This window comes from Musca autumnalis, unplaced genomic scaffold (genome assembly GCF_047663935.1).
Source record: "Musca autumnalis isolate F117 unplaced genomic scaffold, ASM4766393v1 scaffold_3, whole genome shotgun sequence".
Classification (NCBI taxonomy): Eukaryota; Metazoa; Arthropoda; class Insecta; order Diptera; family Muscidae; genus Musca; species Musca autumnalis.
In genome coordinates this window covers 139,807,898-139,827,181 of record NW_027411866.1, presented here as the reverse complement: position 1 = coordinate 139,827,181, position 19,284 = coordinate 139,807,898, and the positions used below count along the sequence as shown (strand labels likewise).

The following is a 19,284-nucleotide window of genomic DNA, read 5'->3' as shown; positions in this document are numbered from 1 at the left end:
TACTCACTCTTCACAACTCAAACAGCAAATAATATCGATATACACTTTTATACACTAATTTTAAAATTTGGTTCACAAAATCGGTGTACTAAGTACCACAGACTTGGGTAGCTGTAAACACCATATGATCACTGTTCATTTCCAAACAAAATTAAATCCATGTTTATTACATCCAATGCTTCTGTAAACAATTATTTCAGAACGATAAATTACTTTAAATATAAATAATAAAAGTTATTAATTTTAGTAAAATAAGGACAAAAATATGTACATATTTCCAACAATTATCGGATTTGAACTTTCATCTGGAAAAAAACTACTTGACAAATCAATACCATTATTCAAATTCCTTCAAATTGTTCAAATGTTTACTATCAATTCTCATCAATAAATTTGTATTTCGAAGTACTTGATTTTGACCATTTTGGCCACGGTTGTGACACTGTGCAACGTAATAAATGTCGTGGGCGTGTTCTATTTCCTTCCTGTATCACTAAAAAGCCATCAGGCCACAAAATAAAATTATTCATGAACACGATAACACTTTAATTAAGTACCCGAATTGTTCCAAACTTTACTCATGGTAATATTTTTTCTTTCAATATTACCCTGGCATATCGACCAGGTAGTGGCATCGACATATTTGTAATATGTTATTTCAAAATTTGCTTTACGTTGTTGGGGAAATTACAACAAAAATAATTTTTTATAAAGGGCTTTGACACCACTACCTTGGTTCTACGTCTGTTCACTACTACAAGTGTTTCCCTAAATGGAATAATTAGTTTCCTGTTAGGTGCAAAAATTGTTTGACGATGGATACCTCAAATGTCTAAATTAGGTCAAAAATGTATCTACAAATTTCTTCAATCTGGTGGTATATTTATATGGGGGATATACCAAAACATCGACCTATGTGGACGATTTTTGATAGATGAGTTTCGGGACCTCTTAGAACTTCAAATGTCAAATTACAGCTACAGGTTCGGTTATAAATTGTAACCAAAATCCTCAAAATAGCGAAAATCGGGGGTACCGTTCTATAGGGGCAATACGAAAAAATGGACCTATGTGTACGATTTTTGGTGGAGAAGTTTCGGGACCACTCAGGGGGGGGGGTCGTCGGTAAAACCAAAACGTGGACATATCCTGGTAATTTTAGTGGAGAAGTTTGTTGGTCATTGCGAGCCTAAATGTCAAATTACAGGTAGTTCTGTTACAAATTTTAGCTAAAATGCTCAAAATACTGAAAATCGGGAAATAGGAGGGATATACTTACACGAAGGCATATATACTAGTTCTAGCTCAATTATTATGGACGCTAAAGTAATTACAACAGACGGAGAGATGGACATGGCTAGATAGACATAGAATTTTATTCTGATCAAGAATATATAGGCTTTATAAAGCCGCAAATGATTATTTCAATAAGTTACAAACGGAAAAACAAACTTAGTATACCATCCATACTATGGTGGAGGGTATAAAAATAGATTTGTGCGGCTGCGGACAGTAGGAATGTTGATCACGTAGTCGATTTGGTTATGGGTGTTCGTCCGTCTGTCCACCAAAACTTTCTAATCACGTTACAGGCCTCAAGTTTGATAGGATCGTCTTGAAATTGTTGTAGGATATGGTGAATCCAAGTTAGGAAAAAGCCTAATTATTTTGGTCAAACAATTATGTGAAGAAATAGTCATATTTTTATTTTTATGTAAATATCTCCGGTTCTATTAGGCTATTCTAAATCAAAAGCCTGACACATGAAGTAGAAAATCTCACCTTCACAGAGATGAAAAGTTGGTTGGCGTAATTGGTAAAATATCTCATATATTTGATATCTGTTTGATATCTGTAGACCAAAACCCGGGAAAAAATGTAAAAAGAAATTACATGTTGACGATTATGACCTAGAAGATGAAGTTTGATGGAGTTTATGTGTTCACAATTTTGTTTTGAGATATGCTACAACTTTGCCTCTGAGATGAATTCGAATTTTCTAACGGTTTGGAAGATATAGTTCTGACAAAATGACCCCTTTTGACATGTAAGCCTCAAACCGTTGGAGGCCTATAGACGGGAAAGTTGATGAGATAGGAAAAAAACGGCGAGACACGTGTCTTCTCTTTTTTGGTCTTCCATCACGCTGCGGCGTCAGAATATGGTTAATAATTTTTGTGTTGTATACTGTAATCTTTTTATTTTGGAAAGTCAAATTTCAATCGCCAAAATAAAACACGTTTTTCTCGAAACTGGGTTCTTCGAGATGAGTCACTCTTTGAGTAAATGAGCGATATGTCTACGTTGAAAATCGAGCCATTCGATTTTGACTTTAAGTTTTTATTCACGTTTTTTGGATACTTAGGCATACAACAGCTAAACCATTGAGATTTTCGATCCAACACTAAGAAAATTGTAGCCAAGACAATAATTAACCCTTTGAAACACGAATTTTTTTCCGTAGAGATAAAAATATTTTTCATATTTATTATGATTAGTAGTCGCAAAAATAAGTAATTTATGCAAAAAATTCTTATGAATTCCTTGCGGTTAGGGAGGTACCAAATGTTGCCTGTGGGCAACATCAGGCCATTGTGGTTATAAAAATGAACAAAGTTTGTTTCTCAAGTCTTTGTATTATCGTTATATTTCTCATTATTCATGATGTGGAAAAGCATAATCTGATGTGTTTTTTTAATTCTAGAGGAAAATTTATGGAAATGGAATGGAAAATTGGTCTATACTCGTATTTATCATATGTAGTTTACAAATTAGCCAATTTTAACCTATATGGTGGTGTTCATATAACATAAAATGGTCATATTGAGTAGAAGCGTTTGCAAAATATTTTCTGTTTTGTATGCAGACTCTCAACCTGATAATATTGACCTACATCCAATACATAAAATTATCATCATCGATATTTAAACAGTTATTCGCATGATATCATACAAATTCCTATTATGTAATATGTATATTCACCAAAAACTGTGTCAATCTCCTGTTGATTCAAGTCCAATCTCCGAATAATAATATAAATACAACATGTTTCACAACCCCGAATGTCCCAATTACCCTTTTAATTTCATTGAATACCACTAACCCGCATTTTCGACTTCCACTAATGTAACCACTTTATTACCACAATGAACCAACGTGACCACAGGCAACTTCCAAATTTCAAAAATTTATAACTACTAATTGGAACTGTAAATGTATGTTTGTTTTTTTATTATTATTAGTTTTATTTAACTTGCTTTGGTGTGTGTTTAGTTCAAATCTGGTAACTCATTTTTAACACGGTTGCAGTTGACCAATCGAACTAAAACCTTGCACACTTTTCACACTATTTTACAGTGTTTTATCTAATTTGCTTTTCAAATCTGGTAACTATTTTTTCAGCCAGGTGCAGTTGACCAATCAAACCTAAAATTTTCACACATTTCAGATTTGGATGACAATACATGAATATGAAATCAAAACCAATATTGGTCCATTCTTACAGTGTTTTTACGGTGTCTAACTCAACCCCCTTTTCAAATCTGGTAGCTGATCTCTCAAATAAAACGCTTGCATTTAAATTATAAATGGTGGCAAAATTAAACGGCAAGCGTTTTATTTGAAAGATTCCATCATGAGAAAGTATATATTTATTGAGACTAAGCGACAAATTATTTTCTAGTTTTAAGTGCACTTCTAAATAAAACACTGAAACTTAATTTTTTTAATTATTTTTTATTATTTTGTTAGATCAACATCTCAGTAAGATTTTTCAAAATATTTTGGCTGCAATTATTCAATTCGTTTGACATTTAACGGAATTTTATAAAATCACTAAAATATTTCATGTCCAAATTTTTACTCGACTACTTATACTTATACAAGCATAACTTTGCCAATGTAGCTATTTATTCAAAAGTAATTTCCATTTTTCTATTCATCTAAAATCAACCTACCTACACCCACTTAGTATATATGTATAATTTATCTCAAACGGTGTGGGAAATGCGCATACACAAACATGCAAAATTGCCCACAGGCAACATCGGGCCACAAAGGGTTAAGAGTTCTCTAGCACATCGCAAAAGCATTGGAACCTTCCTTCAGAAAATTTTGGCCTTGAGACAATGCAAATGTCGATAAATGACACTGTGCTATATAAGTTGAGCAGAAAAATATTCAAGCGTTCTGATGCAAAGAGTCTATCGTGTTGGGGTTCATGGACAACGAAAGCACTGTTGATTCCTTTGACGGTGCCCGGCCTCACAATTTTTTCCCCACTAATAAATTAAAGTTGTTTTAATAAAATATTAAAACAACGACTGTGGGATTAAGCCTGACTATTTTGAAAAACAAAATAGAAGTCGTCATCCCAAATAAAAAACGCCAATCCTCCTAACTGTGAGACCGGGCACCGTCGAAATGTTGTTTATTGCTGTAGTATGCAATACCAACAAATTAATTATGTGTTTTTCGCTGAGAATAAACGAACGCATAGCAGATTTGGTTTTGTTTGCAAGTGAAGTTGCTCGAGTTTAGGTAGTGCCAAAGAAATTCTCGATCAGAGTGTTTCTTTGCACACGTATCTATTTGAGCGTGCAATTGACACTTGGGTATAAAAAGTTTCTTGTTGAAAAACAAGAAACAAGGGAACTGATAGTCTTCCCTGCCTTACCCCTTGGTAAACATCGCCAATTTTTTCCCACTAATAAATTAAAGTTGTTTTAATAAAATATTAAGACAACGACTTTGGGATTAAGCCTGACTATTTTGAAAAACAAAATAGAAGTCGTCATCCCAAATAAAAAACGCCAACCCTCCTATTTATTTTTTTTATTTTGCCATATGCTGGATTTGAACACACGAACTTCTGCTTTGTAGCATAACACGCTACACACTCGGCCACGCACACGAACATTAAGGGTTGTTTTAACGTGACGGACACACATGGCTTGATCGCTTTATCTCGTCGAGATATGGATAATGTTATTACCCCCATGCGGTCGGTGTACGACGAATATTTCGCGGTGTTACACCGTGGTGCAATGGTATGCACACCCGCCTTGCACGCAGAAGGTCGTGGGTTCGATTCCTCGGCTAGGTAACATCAAATTTTCAACGGTGGCAAAATACCCCTCAGTAATGTTGGCGACATTTCCTGAGTATTTCAGTCATGTAATACTTCTCTACAAGTGATGTCTTAGGACACGCCGTTCGGGCTCGACGATAAACTGTAGATCCCATATCATTGAGCTAATAAGAATCGGGGTGCACTCATTGATATGAGAGAAGTCTCCCTTGTCCCGCCTGGAATGTTTGTGGAACAATTATATTACATAAATATTCAGCAAAACTAATTTATAATACCTGTTCCACTTTGTGATATAACCAAGTCCGTCTGTCCGCTGAAATCAAGATATAGCTCGCAATATTTATGATAGAACTTTACCATTTGATACAGAAGTTTCTAATATGTATTCCTAGGATGTTTGGTAATTGGCTGTACGTTTTGATATAGCGTCCATATAACGGAACCGCTCGATTCGGTATTTTCGCATTACATTTGAAAATAATTACCCTCAAACTAATATGTTTGTCATTAATAATCGTATTTTTTAACCACATTAAAAGGCAAAAAATTCCTTGTAATGATTTGAACAAAATAATATTGACCGAGGTCAATGTTTAACAAAATTTAATTTTACTAGATTTTCAAAAAACAGCAATTGTAAACTATCCAAATAAAATGACACTTATACAATAACTTATTACACAGATTTTTTTAACAATACATCGAAATAAAATTTAAATTATTTGACAATAAATAAGAGTGCAAAAAAGAAAACAAACAATGGTTTATTGTTTGAAGCGCCAAAGCAAAAACTACAAAACTACCAGCCGGCATCATGTTGGCTAGCTAGTCGGCGGCTGGTTTGATATCTGTGTCTGTAATAGCGTCCCTTTGCACTCATCGTAAATGCATATTTTCACTTTGTAAAATACGATAGCTATGAACGCGTTTTTCACTCATGGCTTGACAGTCGCAAAAGAGGTCAAACAGCCGTAAATCCGGTATTGTAATTAAACAGCAATAACAACAAAGACTGCGAAAATGGAATATTAAAATAGCAAAAAAAGAGAACAGAAACTCTGTTGCCGAACTCCCTCTGATTTTTGTCATCTAATGTTTAAAGTTCTCCCGTCATAGATATTTAGAAAATGGTTTAATTATAAAACCGCAAAGCATTTAACACGAATTGAAAACAAAAATGTTGCATAGAAATCTGCAGATAAAAGATGTCTAAGCAGTGATAAATTTTGTAGGGTAGTGTTTTCTGCAAATGTTGGTGTGTTTTTTTGTTGGATAACTAAGTACAGCCACGTAACTAGAAATAATTTGGGAGAAAATTATTTTGATATAAGAACATAAATTAAACAGCATTTGTTCTAGGTTAGCGGGACAGTGTTGAAATGTAATTAAGTATTTAAATAACCGTTTTGTTTTTATACACAACTAAGTTGGGAATGGTATTGAACGTAGAACAAAACAACAGAGAAAGATAATGGTCGACTCAACTAACAATTTTTAGATGAAAGAACGAAGTCCTTCTCCGGGCAATATTTTCAGCATAAAATGTCTACCTAAAAATTCACATTTGAATCGGCTAGCTAACACAATTTAGCTACATATGTGTGTCCGACCGTCCGTCCTTTATAAATTGTAATCAAATCCAAAAATTATAGTCCGATCATTACGAAAAGAAATTATATCGTGGGATATACAAACATGTGTACATAGCCTCCAGTATAATTCCATTGGTCTCAGAGGTAAGATCGAAAAAATAGTGGATTTCATAAGTCCGAAGAATATCATGGTCGCGGCGGTGCAGGAAACCACACCAGAAGTTGTGTTGGGGGATTAGATTTCCTATTGCACCAGTCTGTTCAATACAGACGATCTCGCTTGAGTCTGGCTCTAATGACCCGTATATGGAATGTATGGGGACAGCAGTCAGATGTGGAACTGCCGCGGTTGTTGTTTTTGTTGTAACAGTGTTTTTATTTTATGTTTGTACGTTCATTTCCTGTGTAATCAGGCACTGGGTCTATCTCCAGTTCTAAGAATGTGGTTGCCTCGATGGGATGTAACCACAGATCTACTGGAGTTAGTTGAGTAGGTTTGCAGTGTGTCGTGCGCATATGTGCCGCATGCTGGTAGATGTTTTGCACGGTGTCATCGATTCTTGCCTTTTATAAATTCAGACTGCTGCACCACGTAGTTGAGCCAGAACTACTTTGGTTTGTCGTGGCAGCTGACGCTCCTCAGATGCGATAGATGGGGGATGTTCTGCGAGGACCACATTCATAAGATAGTGTTTCATCCGTGTGAATGCTATTTAAAAGTGCTTGGACCTCTCCTTCTGCATCATAGGGTGATTAGGATGGCTCTCACGGTAACACCCGAGCAAATAATGGAACGAAAGCATGCCATTGTGTTGCTGTACCGGAAGAATCTTTGTCGCCTCATGTAGATGAAGACATGAGAAGGCGCAGTTCTCAGGGCGGCATTCTATGTGGTCAAAAAGGTTTCTTCATCTGCACCCCATGCACCCTAGCCGGCAGGGACTTGAGGACCTTGTTTCTACATCTAAACTTGTCGCAGATAGCTTTTGCATGCGAGGATACTGTGTTATGTTAACCGTTTACATTGTATGTTGAACCCGAGAGAATGTAAACGTAACATACGTAAGCGGCGGCGTATGGAACGCCATCAAATAAATTTGGCCGACCAAATTTTGACATTTTGTTTCTTGAAAGGTGGCAACATTTTAGCAAATGGCTCATTGCAGCCAACTTAATGACCACTTGCAAGAACAAATCACCCGAAGAGAACACGAACACAAGCCGGTAGAAAACAATATTTGCAAACGTTTGTTTTTCAGGTCCGGTGAGATCACACTATCCATTAACCGACATAACCGTTCGGGTTGTGCAATGCAGCCCAACGGTTATGTCGGTTAATGGATAGTGTGATCTCACCGGACCTGAAAAACAAAGTCTTCGTGTATCTAGACGATCTGTTGGTAGTCTCACCCGACTTTGAATCACATGTGGTGCTGCTCCAACAGGTAGGAGAGATGCTGTCTAAGGCCAACCTCACGATCAACTTGAAGAAGTCAAAGTTCTGCAGGCGCGAATTAAGGTACCTCGGGTATATAGTGGGTGAAGGAAAACTTAAGCCGGATCCATCCAAAATCAATTCTATCACCGACATACCAATTCCGAAGACGACTAGGGAAGTTAGGCGATTTTTAGGAATGGCTTCTTGGTTCCGTAGATTTATCCAGAACTATGCTGAAATAACAGCACCTCTCACTAATACTTTAAAGAAAGGTAAACCATTCTTTTTTGACGAAAAGGCAATCGAGGCTTTTAATAAATTGAAGATAGCGTTGACTACCAGTCCTGTCTTGCACCATCCTGTTTTCGACAAGCGCTTCTACGTTCAGTGTGACGCTTCCAACCTTGGTCTAGGTGCAGTCTTGTACCAACTGGACGCTGTTGGTCTGGAACGTCCCATCGCCTTTCATTCTGCGCAGCTTTCCAAGGCTGAGCAGAATTATAGTGTGACGGAGCGGGAGTGTTTGGCAGTCATCAGTGCGATAAAGAAATTTCGTCCCTTTATCGAGATGATGCCATTCACTGTCGTGACGGATCACAGCGCCTTGAAATGGTTGATGGGACAGAAGGATCTCAGCGGTCGGTTGGCAAGATGGAGTCTGAAAATTCAGGCTTTTAATTTTGACATCCAGCACCGCAAGGGGTCACAGAACGTAGTCGCGGATACTCTGTCCCGTCTTCAAATGGATGAATTAAATATGTTTACAGATGAGAAGCCTCTGGTTGATCTTGATTCTCCGGAATTTAAAGGTGAAGAATATTCTCAATTGATTAGCATGGTCCTCGAGAACCAAGACAGTTTACCGGATTTGAAAGTTAGCGATTCGTTTGTTTACAAAAAGACACTCCCGTCAGATGGTAATCCGGTACATGAAAATTTTATTTGGAAGCTTTGGGTTCCGAGTTCTTTAACTGAATCACTTATCGAAAAAACGCACACTTCTTCTGTAAATTGTCATTGTGGTATAGGACGTACGATCGCGGCACTGAGGCGATATTTTTATTGGCCTAAGATGGCTCAACAAGTCCGAAACTTTATCAACCACTGCATGGTTTGTAAGCAATCGAAAGCCCCAAATCACATTTTAAGACCCAAGATGGGAACCGAAACCGTTACCGATAGGCCTTTTCAAAAGATTTTTATTGATTTCATTGGACCTTTTCCGAGGTCGAGGTTAGGTAACTCGTACATTTTTATCGTATTAGACCACTTGACAAAATTTGTTTTGTTGAAACCACTGGCCAAGGCGAACTCGAAAAACGTTATAAGATTTCTAGAATCCGAAGTGTTTCACAAATACGGCGTGCCACAGATTGTTCATTCCGATAACGGAAAGCAATTCACTTCCTCGGAATTTTCTTCATTCTTAAATAAATATGGATGCCGACAGATTAAAAATGCCGTGTATTCGCCTCAGGCGAATGCATCGGAACGCGTAAATAGGACCATAATCGCGGCGATCCGGACTTATGTTTCGGAAGACCAACGCGATTGGGACCGAAATATATCGTCCATAGAATGTTCTTTGAGGTCCACCTTTCACACGACACTTGGTTGTTCACCGTATTTCGCATTATTCGGCACCCACATGGTCACACACGCGAGCACTTATAATTTAGCACACAAACTAGGAGTTTTAGAAGACGGTTTAGTTGAGGTAGTTCCGAAACACGATATTTTGAATTTAGTCCGCGAAAAGATTAAAACGAATATCCACGATTCTTTTGAAAAATCTGCGGCCCGGTATAACACTAGGACTCGTGACGTCAGTTTCAAACCGGGGCAGGAAATACTTAGGCGCAATTTTGTTTTAAGTGACGCTTCGCGCCATCTTAACTCTAAGTTATGTCAAAAATTTGTAAAGTGCAGAGTTGCCAGATGTGTAGGAAACTCCTTGTATGAAATTGAAGACCTTCAGGGAAGGAAAATAGGCGTTTATCACGCGAAAGACTTACAGCACATGGTGCCAACAAAATAATTTGCCCGGCTTTTGTTATTTTTATGATTTCTTTTTTTTTTCCTGTTCAATTTTGAATCAGGGTCGCGGTTCTTCCCCACCACAGCATACCTCGGTTAACTTCCCGAATCAGTATGGCTTCGGCAGGCCTATGCCAACGTGTTCGGGTTTGTTATGTTAACCGTTTACATTGTATGTTGAACCCGAGAGAATGTAAACGTAACATACGTAAGCGGCGGCGTATGGAACGCCATCAAATAAATTTGGCCGACCAAATTTTGACATTTTGTTTCTTGAAAGGTGGCAACATTTTAGCAAATGGCTCATTGCAGCCAACTTAATGACCACTTGCAAGAACAAATCACCCGAAGAGAACACGAACACAAGCCGGTAGAAAACAATATTTGCAAACGTAGCGCGAATTGTTCTAAATTATTCTAAAAGGAAAGTTTCATTCCAATTGGAGTTGGAAATTGCTTAAAGTTTTGGAGCCATAAAATATTTTGTGTAAATCAATTTTCATAGCATTGGAAATTAATTATAAAAGGTGAGTTTTTTTTATACTCAATGAGAAAATGCATTTGCACCGAACAAAAAAAGATTTACACAAAACTTTTATCTTCTCTAGAATATCCCGTTGGTTAACGGTACCTCATCGTCATGTATCTATTCTAGGTACACGTTACCAACGTGGAAAAAAGTGCATGATTAATGCCATTGGAATATTAAAAAACCATATGGAGCAAAAAACCAACAATCCCGAAACGATCCTTTTAAATTTTTTTTGGAAGCATTAGAACATCCTGCCCTAGATTCGATAGTGCCTGATCATAGCCTCGGAAGATTATTGGATTAGCAGAAATGATTTTCTCCGTTCCATTGTCCAAAATTTGTGAGCGCGTAACTGCAACCCCATACCAGGCTGTGTGCTTTGAAGCAATCTGTTGGATAACTTCACCAACCGTCCGCAACATTGTACAATGCTGCCGTTAGAGTTTTGGTTGTAAATTCTTTTTATGTTGCTGTAATCACACAACCTCTCACTATCTACAAAGGCCGCTAACACCTGCGCCAACTAACAGTTAACTACCGCTCATGATCGCCAGTCAGTCTGCTACAAAGAAATCGAAGGCTGCTTATCCTAATTAGCAAACTCTGTGGTAAGCCGTAAATCACCAGGCCTATACACCAGTAAGAGCAACCGGAGTAAGTACTAAAAAAAAAAAACCAACCAGTTACAAGTGAAGCAGACAAACATCATATTCATTGGTACCCACCACCTTCAGTCATAGACGGGAGGTGTGGGGCCAAGTTTTTTTTACGTGTCCCTCGACGGTCAGCCGAGAATAACCCAGCATTATCCATGAAAACATTCCTGTAATTATTCTGTATAGTGAAACCCAATAAGTAATTTATATCTAAGCCCAGTTTATTCGCTCTATTCGGGGTCCTCTATCACGTGCGAAACCTGATGACGTTGCCATAATCTTTCCTAACGGTACTTAACAACACGTGTGTTGTATAACGGATTTTTTGTTTCATTGGGGTTCTAAGTCTTCATACCCACCTGATAGCCTTCCAATTCGGAAGCCTATGAATTAACGATTTGAGACCAGATCAAAATTAGTGGTCAGTGGATTTTAAAATTTTTCCTTTTGCTTTCCAATACTAGAATTTGTACCAATTCAACACCAAATTTTGATCAATTTTAGAATCAGATCGCTTTATATTTCGCAATCAATATTAAATGTGCATACCATTAACATATTGGAATAGAATTGATACAATTTAGTTTGGGAAAGTGAATCAAATCCAAAATAGTAATTCATTCAAATTTGATATTGGATCCAAACGTTTTCCACGATCAAATTCATAGGGAATCTAATTTTGGTAGCAAACAAAATCAAACGTGGACGTTGGCTGAAAACGAATTTCGTGGCATTTTCAATTGAAGCTTGAACATGATTTGATATTGGATCTGGACCAGTTTTAATTTTGTGCTTATTTGAAATCGGATCCGGTACCATTTTTCAAATTTGATTTTGTCTCTATCCCGGTGTTGATTTCAGACCAAGCTTCGTTTCAAATTCCAGTTGAATTCGGAATTATATCCTGACATCATTTTAAGATTGGATTTTTATCGAGTTTAAATTTGGTAACCCTTTTAATACTGATTAAATTACCAATTCATGCTTCGACCAAGTTTTTAATCGAGCCTTATGTAACTTTGAAATCCAATTTTACTTGAATTAAAAATAAGTTCTGGAATACTATTCCTGATTTTGACTTGGTCTTAGATCATTCGACGAAAAACGGGTTGTGATTCTCAGAAAAGGGTAAACTTTGAACTCTGTTGTATAGAAACTTGTTAGATACAGGGTCGCACGTGAAGTGGACCTATCGATTATTAAATTGATAGTAAAGTACATCTTTTATATAACAGTCGAATTTTATTCGTCATTTTGCCTCATCTTAGATCATTGGATGAATTTACTTAAACTTTCTCATAATATATTTATGCGAAATACCCGTAACCCAAAATGTTACCCTATCCCTTACTATTAAGCGTACACATTTCCGAACGTTATCCCAATTGTAAATAGTTGCCTAAATGTACCCGTAACCCACATTGTTACCCCATCCCATACCTATAAGTTTACACAATTTCGGCGATCTTTTTTTTTATTGTTAATGTTTATCCCAGCTGATTTTTTTTTCTTTTTAAATATTGGCTTCAATCTATGAATTACGTCGTCAATCAGTTTATAACCTCCGTTGAGCTCAATAGGTAGGGTTAACTCCTAAAGTACAAATATACGAATTTTTTTTATTTGAGAGTACTAAATTTTTCTAAATTAGAAGTTGGGATTGACATCCAATAACCCACATAAATATTTTGCTTGTAATGTTGACAAAGTCAAAGGTCATTAAATTTGTTATGAAATACCTAACTAGTCTTAAGAACCATAAATTTTGATAAGAATATTTTTCTACCTGAATAAATTAATGTTGGATCTCGTATATGCAATTGATTTTTGAGCATCATTATGTTCTAGTTAGATAAACATAAAGGTAACGTAGAAGGTAACAGCCAAGGGAACTTTTGGGAGTCATCATCATTGATGAGGCTCATTGGGGATTTGTGTAGAAATCCATTGGGAGGGTAAGGTAACCCAGCAAACATCTTGGGTACCATCAACAACAACAACAACTTTAATTCTTTTGAATTTAAAGAAGCATTAATGATTTTGTGATTGATAATGAAACAATTTTGTTTATGTCTGGTCTGGAGTGGCCAACTGAGCTAGACCGAATCTCTTCAATGGCAAGTGTATACCAGCGACATCTCGGTATGCCTCATTCCCCTTTACACTCCAAACTAGTTACATAACAACTGTCAAATGAGACCCCTAAAATTTTAAGATAGTTTGTGGTCCGTGTGTCCGTGTGGTGAACAGAGTGTCTGCTCGACGTCCTCAAACATCGGGGAGCGCTTGACAGTATCATAGCTTTTGATAAGACAAGCGCCACCATCAACACGACCTTCAGTCCGTCCATATAGACAAGACGACCTTCAGTTCGTCTATAAAGACGACCTTCAGCTCGTCTATAAAGACGACCTTCAGCTCGTCTATAAAGACGACCTTCAGCTCGTCTATAAAGACGACCTTCAGCTCGTCTATAAAGACGACCTTCAGCTCGTCTATAAAGACGACCTTCAGCTCGTCTATAAAGACGACCTTCAGCTCGTCTATAAAGACGACCTTCAGCTCGTCTATAAAGACGACCTTCAGCTCGTCTATAAAGACGACCTTCAGCTCGTCTATAAAGACGACCTTCAGCTCGTCTATAAAGACGACCTTCAGCTCGTCTATAAAGACGACCTTCAGCTCGTCTATAAAGACGACCTTCAGCTCGTCTATAAAGACGACCTTCAGCTCGTCTATAAAGACGACCTTCAGCTCGTCTATAAAGACGACCTTCAGCTCGTCTATAAAGACGACCTTCAGCTCGTCTATAAAGACGACCTTCAGCTCGTCTATAAAGACGACCTTCAGCTCGTCTATAAAGACGACCTTCAGCTCCTCTATAAAGATGACCTTAAGCTCGTCTATAAAGACGACCTTAAGCTCGTCTATAACGACGACCTTCAGCTCGTCTATAAAGACGACCTTCAGCTCTTCTATAAAGACGACCTTTAGATCGTCTATAAAGACGACCTTCAGATCGTCTACAAAGACGACCTTCAGATCGTCTATAAAGACGACCTTCAGATCGTCTATAAAGACGACCTTCAGATCGTCTATAAAGACGACCTTCAGATCGCATATAAAGACGACCTTCAGATCGCATATAAAGACGACCTTCAGATCGTCTATAAAGACGACCTTCAGATCGTCTATAAAGACGACCTTCAGATCGTCTATAAAGCCGACCTTCAGATCGTCTATAAAGACGACATTAAGATAGTCTATAAACTATCAGATCGTCTATAAAGACGACTATCAGATCGTCTATAAAGACGACTATCAGATCGTCTATAAAGACGACCATCAGATCGTCTATAAAGACGACTATCAGATCGTCTTTAAAGACGACCATCAGATCGTCTATAAAGACGACCATCAGATCGTCTATAAAGACGACCTTCAGCTCGTCTATAAAGACGACCTTCAGCTCGTCTATAAAGACGACCTTCAGCTCGTCTATAAAGACGACCTTCAGCTCGTCTATAAAGACGACCTTCAGCTCGTCTATAAAGACGACCTTCAGCTCGTCTATAAAGACGACCTTCAGCTCGTCTATAAAGACGACCTTCAGCTCGTCTATAAAGACGACCTTCAGCTCGTCTATAAAGACGACCTTCAGCTCGTCTATAAAGACGACCTTCAGCTCGTCTATAAAGACGACCTTCAGCTCGTCTATAAAGACGACCTTCAGCTCGTCTATAAAGACGACCTTCAGCTCGTCTATAAAGACGACCTTCAGCTCGTCTATAAAGACGACCTTCAGCTCCTCTATAAAGATGACCTTAAGCTCGTCTATAAAGACGACCTTAAGCTCGTCTATAAAGACGACCTTAAGCTCGTCTATAAAGACGACCTTCAGCTCGTCTATAAAGACGACCTTCAGCTCTTCTATAAAGACGACCTTTAGATCGTCTATAAAGACGACCTTCAGATCGTCTACAAAGACGACCTTCAGATCGTCTATAAAGACGACCTTCAGATCGTCTATAAAGACGACCTTCAGATCGCATATAAAGACGACCTTCAGATCGCATATAAAGACGACCTTCAGATCGTCTATAAAGACGACCATCAGATCGTCTATAAAGACGATCTTCGTCTATAAAGACGACCTTCAGATCGTCTATAAAGACGATCTTCGTCTATAAAGACGACCTTCAGATCGTCTATAAAGACGACCATCAGATCGTCTATAAAGACGAACTTCAGATCGTCTATAAAGACGACCTTCAGATCGTCTATAAAGACGACTTTCAGATAGTCTATAAAGACGATCTTCGTCAATAAAGACGACCTTCAGATCGTCGATAAAGACGACCTTCAGATCGTCTATAAAGACGATCTTCGTCAATAAAGACGACCTTCAGATCGTCTATAAAGACGATCTTCGTCAATAAAGACGACCTTCAGATCGTCTATAAAGACGTCTTTCAGATCGTCTATAAAGACGTCTTTCAGATCGTCTATAAAGACGACCTTCAGATCGTCTATAAAGACGTCTTTCAGATCGTCTATAAAGACGACCTTCAGATCGTCTATAAAGACGACCTTCAGATCGTCTATAAAGACGACCTTCAGATCGTCTATAAAGACGACCTTCATATCGTCTATAAAGACGACCTTCAGATCGTCTATAAAGACGACCTTCAGATCGTCTATAAAGACGACCTTCAGATCGTCTATAAAGACGACCTTGAGCTCGTCTATAAAGAGGACCTTCAGCTCGTCTATAGAGACGACCTTGAGCTCGTCTATAAAGACAAGGCGACATTCAGCTCGTCTATAAAGACGACCTTCAGTTCGTCTATAAAGACAAGACGACCTTCAGCTCATCTATAAGGACAAGATGACCTTCAGCTCGTATATAAAGACAAGACGATCTTCAGCTTGTCTATAAAGACAAGATGACTTTCAGCTCGTTTTTAAAGACAAGACGACCTTCAGCTCGTCTATAAATACAAGATGACTTTCAGCTCATCTGTAAAGACGACTTTCAGCTTGCCTTTGAATACTATCATAAGCTCGCCTATATAGACCTCCTCCAGTTCGTCTATCACAGGGCATGCTCTGGTTGAGTACTCGACTAATATGTGTGGAGATGGCATGCAGCGCTGTTGTCGTGCTGTGCTGCTTGCGGAACCCATGCTGATGATCAACAACTGGATAGCTATTTCTGAGAACTAAAGCCTACGGAAGACAAAAGCGAAATCACCTTTGCCTGCTTCAGTAGCGGGGTGGTACAATGGGAACGATGTGGGCGGCTCTCGGCAGCTGAAGAACTTCAGATGATCTAACGACTTTTTCCAAATATGCTCACCGACCAACCTACTAATTTCCAGTATCAGCTTCTTGACTGGGGTTGGCACTACGAAGTTTATCACGCTCATTTGCTAATCTCGTCCCACTTCGGGTATTCAACCATAAGTATATGGCGAGCGGCTGCAGCTGCGATGATGTCTCGGATGGGCATATCTCTAAAGCGGCGTTTAGTGAACTCTCTGAAACTGGGCCAGAGGTGATGAAATCTTGCGGTCTTCTAATGGAGACTGCCGAGCTAGTATTGCTTACCGTATTCTCATGCCTTCGATAAATAGCTGTACTCCAGGTTATAGGCCCAACATTACCCGCTTTTGGAAGGTCATAACCGTGTGGTCTTGGGGAACTTTAATGCTCATCATGAGTTGTGACATTCGACCCTCGGCAATGACCAGAGGGGTATATTGCTGCCTGGACAGATTAATAGCTCTACGTTTTGGACGGTCAATGAGGATGCCCTTACCAGAATTATCGGAGAGTGTCACAGTACGCTAGATATAACCATCGTGTCACCTGGTCTGACAAATGACGCTACCTGGCAACCGGTCGTTTGTCTTGGGTCAGACCATTTTCCAATAATCGATATCATCAGCTCTGAACGTAGCAATGGCTTAGTCTCAGAGGGTTCACTAATCACCGCTTCAGAAATTTACCTTAAGCTTCTGATGTTCGGGTAGAAGAAATGGCGTTCCGAGACACCATTATCGCTGCAGCTGCTGCTCGTCAAATAAACGAATTGAGACCAAATTTCCCAGCAGAGGCGATGGGATTAGGAAATAGGCATGTTGAGCTTCGGCGTGGCAACACCAGTCACCCATAGTCAGGGAGCTGACACTGGAAATTAACAGGTTGGTCGGTGAGCATAAGAGGAACAAATGGCTAAATTATTGTGGGCAACGGTTGTCACACTCGGACCCTGGAAAGAAGAAAGAGAGAACCTCAGTCACGTTTGGCGATGTTACGCTACTGCGCAAGTTATTTTAATCGACAGTTTGTCGAGTCCCGTTGTGGTGGCAGGGCGAAAAGAAGAGAACTACGTCGCATTATATCTCTTCCTGCCGGGGAGGTACCACCACAAGTTTCACTAGATAATGTTGCGAATACCATCAGGAATGTTAAATCATCTAAAGTGTTGGGCCCTGAAGGAATCTCCATGGTAATTCTGAAACAGCTGGATGAACCGGAAGTTGAGTATCTCATCAAAATTCTCAACCTGTCGCTAGCCACATACATCATTACCGAAGTCTGAAAAATGTGCAGATTGTTCCAGCTACTAAAGCCAGGCAAGGATGTCAGCATAGGTGAATCGTCCAGACCGATTACGTTTTTGTCTCCCGTAGCAAAGATTCTTGAGGCTTTTCTCCTCTGCAGCGTCAGAAATATCAGCATCGGTTCCGTAAGCAATTATCAAAAGCCTTTGATACTGTCAAACACTCCACGCTGTTTGAGGACATTGAGTTGATAACCCTCAGGCCAAGTTTGAAACGTTGGTTAATGAAGTATATATGTGGACGCCAGTCGTACGTGGAATACGGTCGAAGCCCCGTAGAGTTAAACAGACAGTTCGTTACTGTGGGGTGATTCTTCGGAACTGTTTTACCTCTTCCTCTGTTATAGTCCACCCCCTCGAAACGAAATTCAGATCGTAACGTATGCGGATGATTTTACGATCTTGACTTCCGGTACCTTCCCTGATGTCATTTGTGGAAGGCTGAAATTCTATTGGACTGGTTTAACTACCTTTTTCCACGTGAGTAATATGAAATTGCTGGCAATAATCTACGACCACACTATTCACCAGATGGATTGCAGAGGTGAGTACTGAAATGAACCACTAACAAATCCATGGTTCTAGGAGTCGCATTAGATAGTCCTAAGTCCCAACCCGTCAGCACTTGGGGTGCAGATACAGAAACCTTGCTGACCACATATAACGCATTAGATCGATCCGCGATATGCTATGTGCCGCCAGTGTGGTTGCGAATATAAGTGCAACGTGATGGAAAAATATTCAAACCTGTTCAAATGCCGCACAGAGAACTTCAACAGGGTGCCTCCTTAGTCTCAGTGGACCATCTTCCTGAGGAAACAAAGATTATTCCAGTACAACAACACAATGGCATACTCTTGTTGCAGTTCTTGCTCGGTTGTTACCGTGAGAGCCATTCTAATCACCATATGGTGAATAGAACCCCCACCCAAGCAAGTCAGGACGTATCAACGTAACCCTTGGAAGGTTACGTCTTTGGGCATTTCATGTGTCAACTACATAACTACAGTAAAGGGGGCCAGTAGACCAAATATGACTTTTTGGAAGCAAAGCGAACATGCTAACCACTGCACCACGATGGTCTCTAGTACCGGAGGGCTATTGTCACTCAAAAGCGCACTAGTATCAGGCATACAACTGAATGCACAGCTGTTCATTGGCGGTATGAAAACATTAAGTACTTCTAATTTTGCAGGCAACGAATATTGCTATGGGTCTACTTTGCTGCAATGGTAAGCATGTTCGCTTTGCACTCAGAGGGTCTGCGGTTCAATCTCCGGTAACAAATCCCATCAGTGTCATTAATGTT

At 39.1% G+C, this 19,284-nt stretch overlaps 1 long non-coding RNA gene across 1 annotated transcript; it reads left to right on the top strand.

Annotated features, from left to right (window-relative positions):
- Positions 1-10,481: 10,481 nt before the first annotated feature.
- LOC141400142 (uncharacterized) lies at positions 10,482-13,160 on the top strand. The gene is made up of 2 exons (XR_012412089.1): positions 10,482-10,686; positions 10,768-13,160. It is a non-coding gene; the product is annotated as an uncharacterized lncRNA (long non-coding RNA).
- The last annotated feature ends 6,124 nt before the right edge of the window (positions 13,161-19,284 follow it).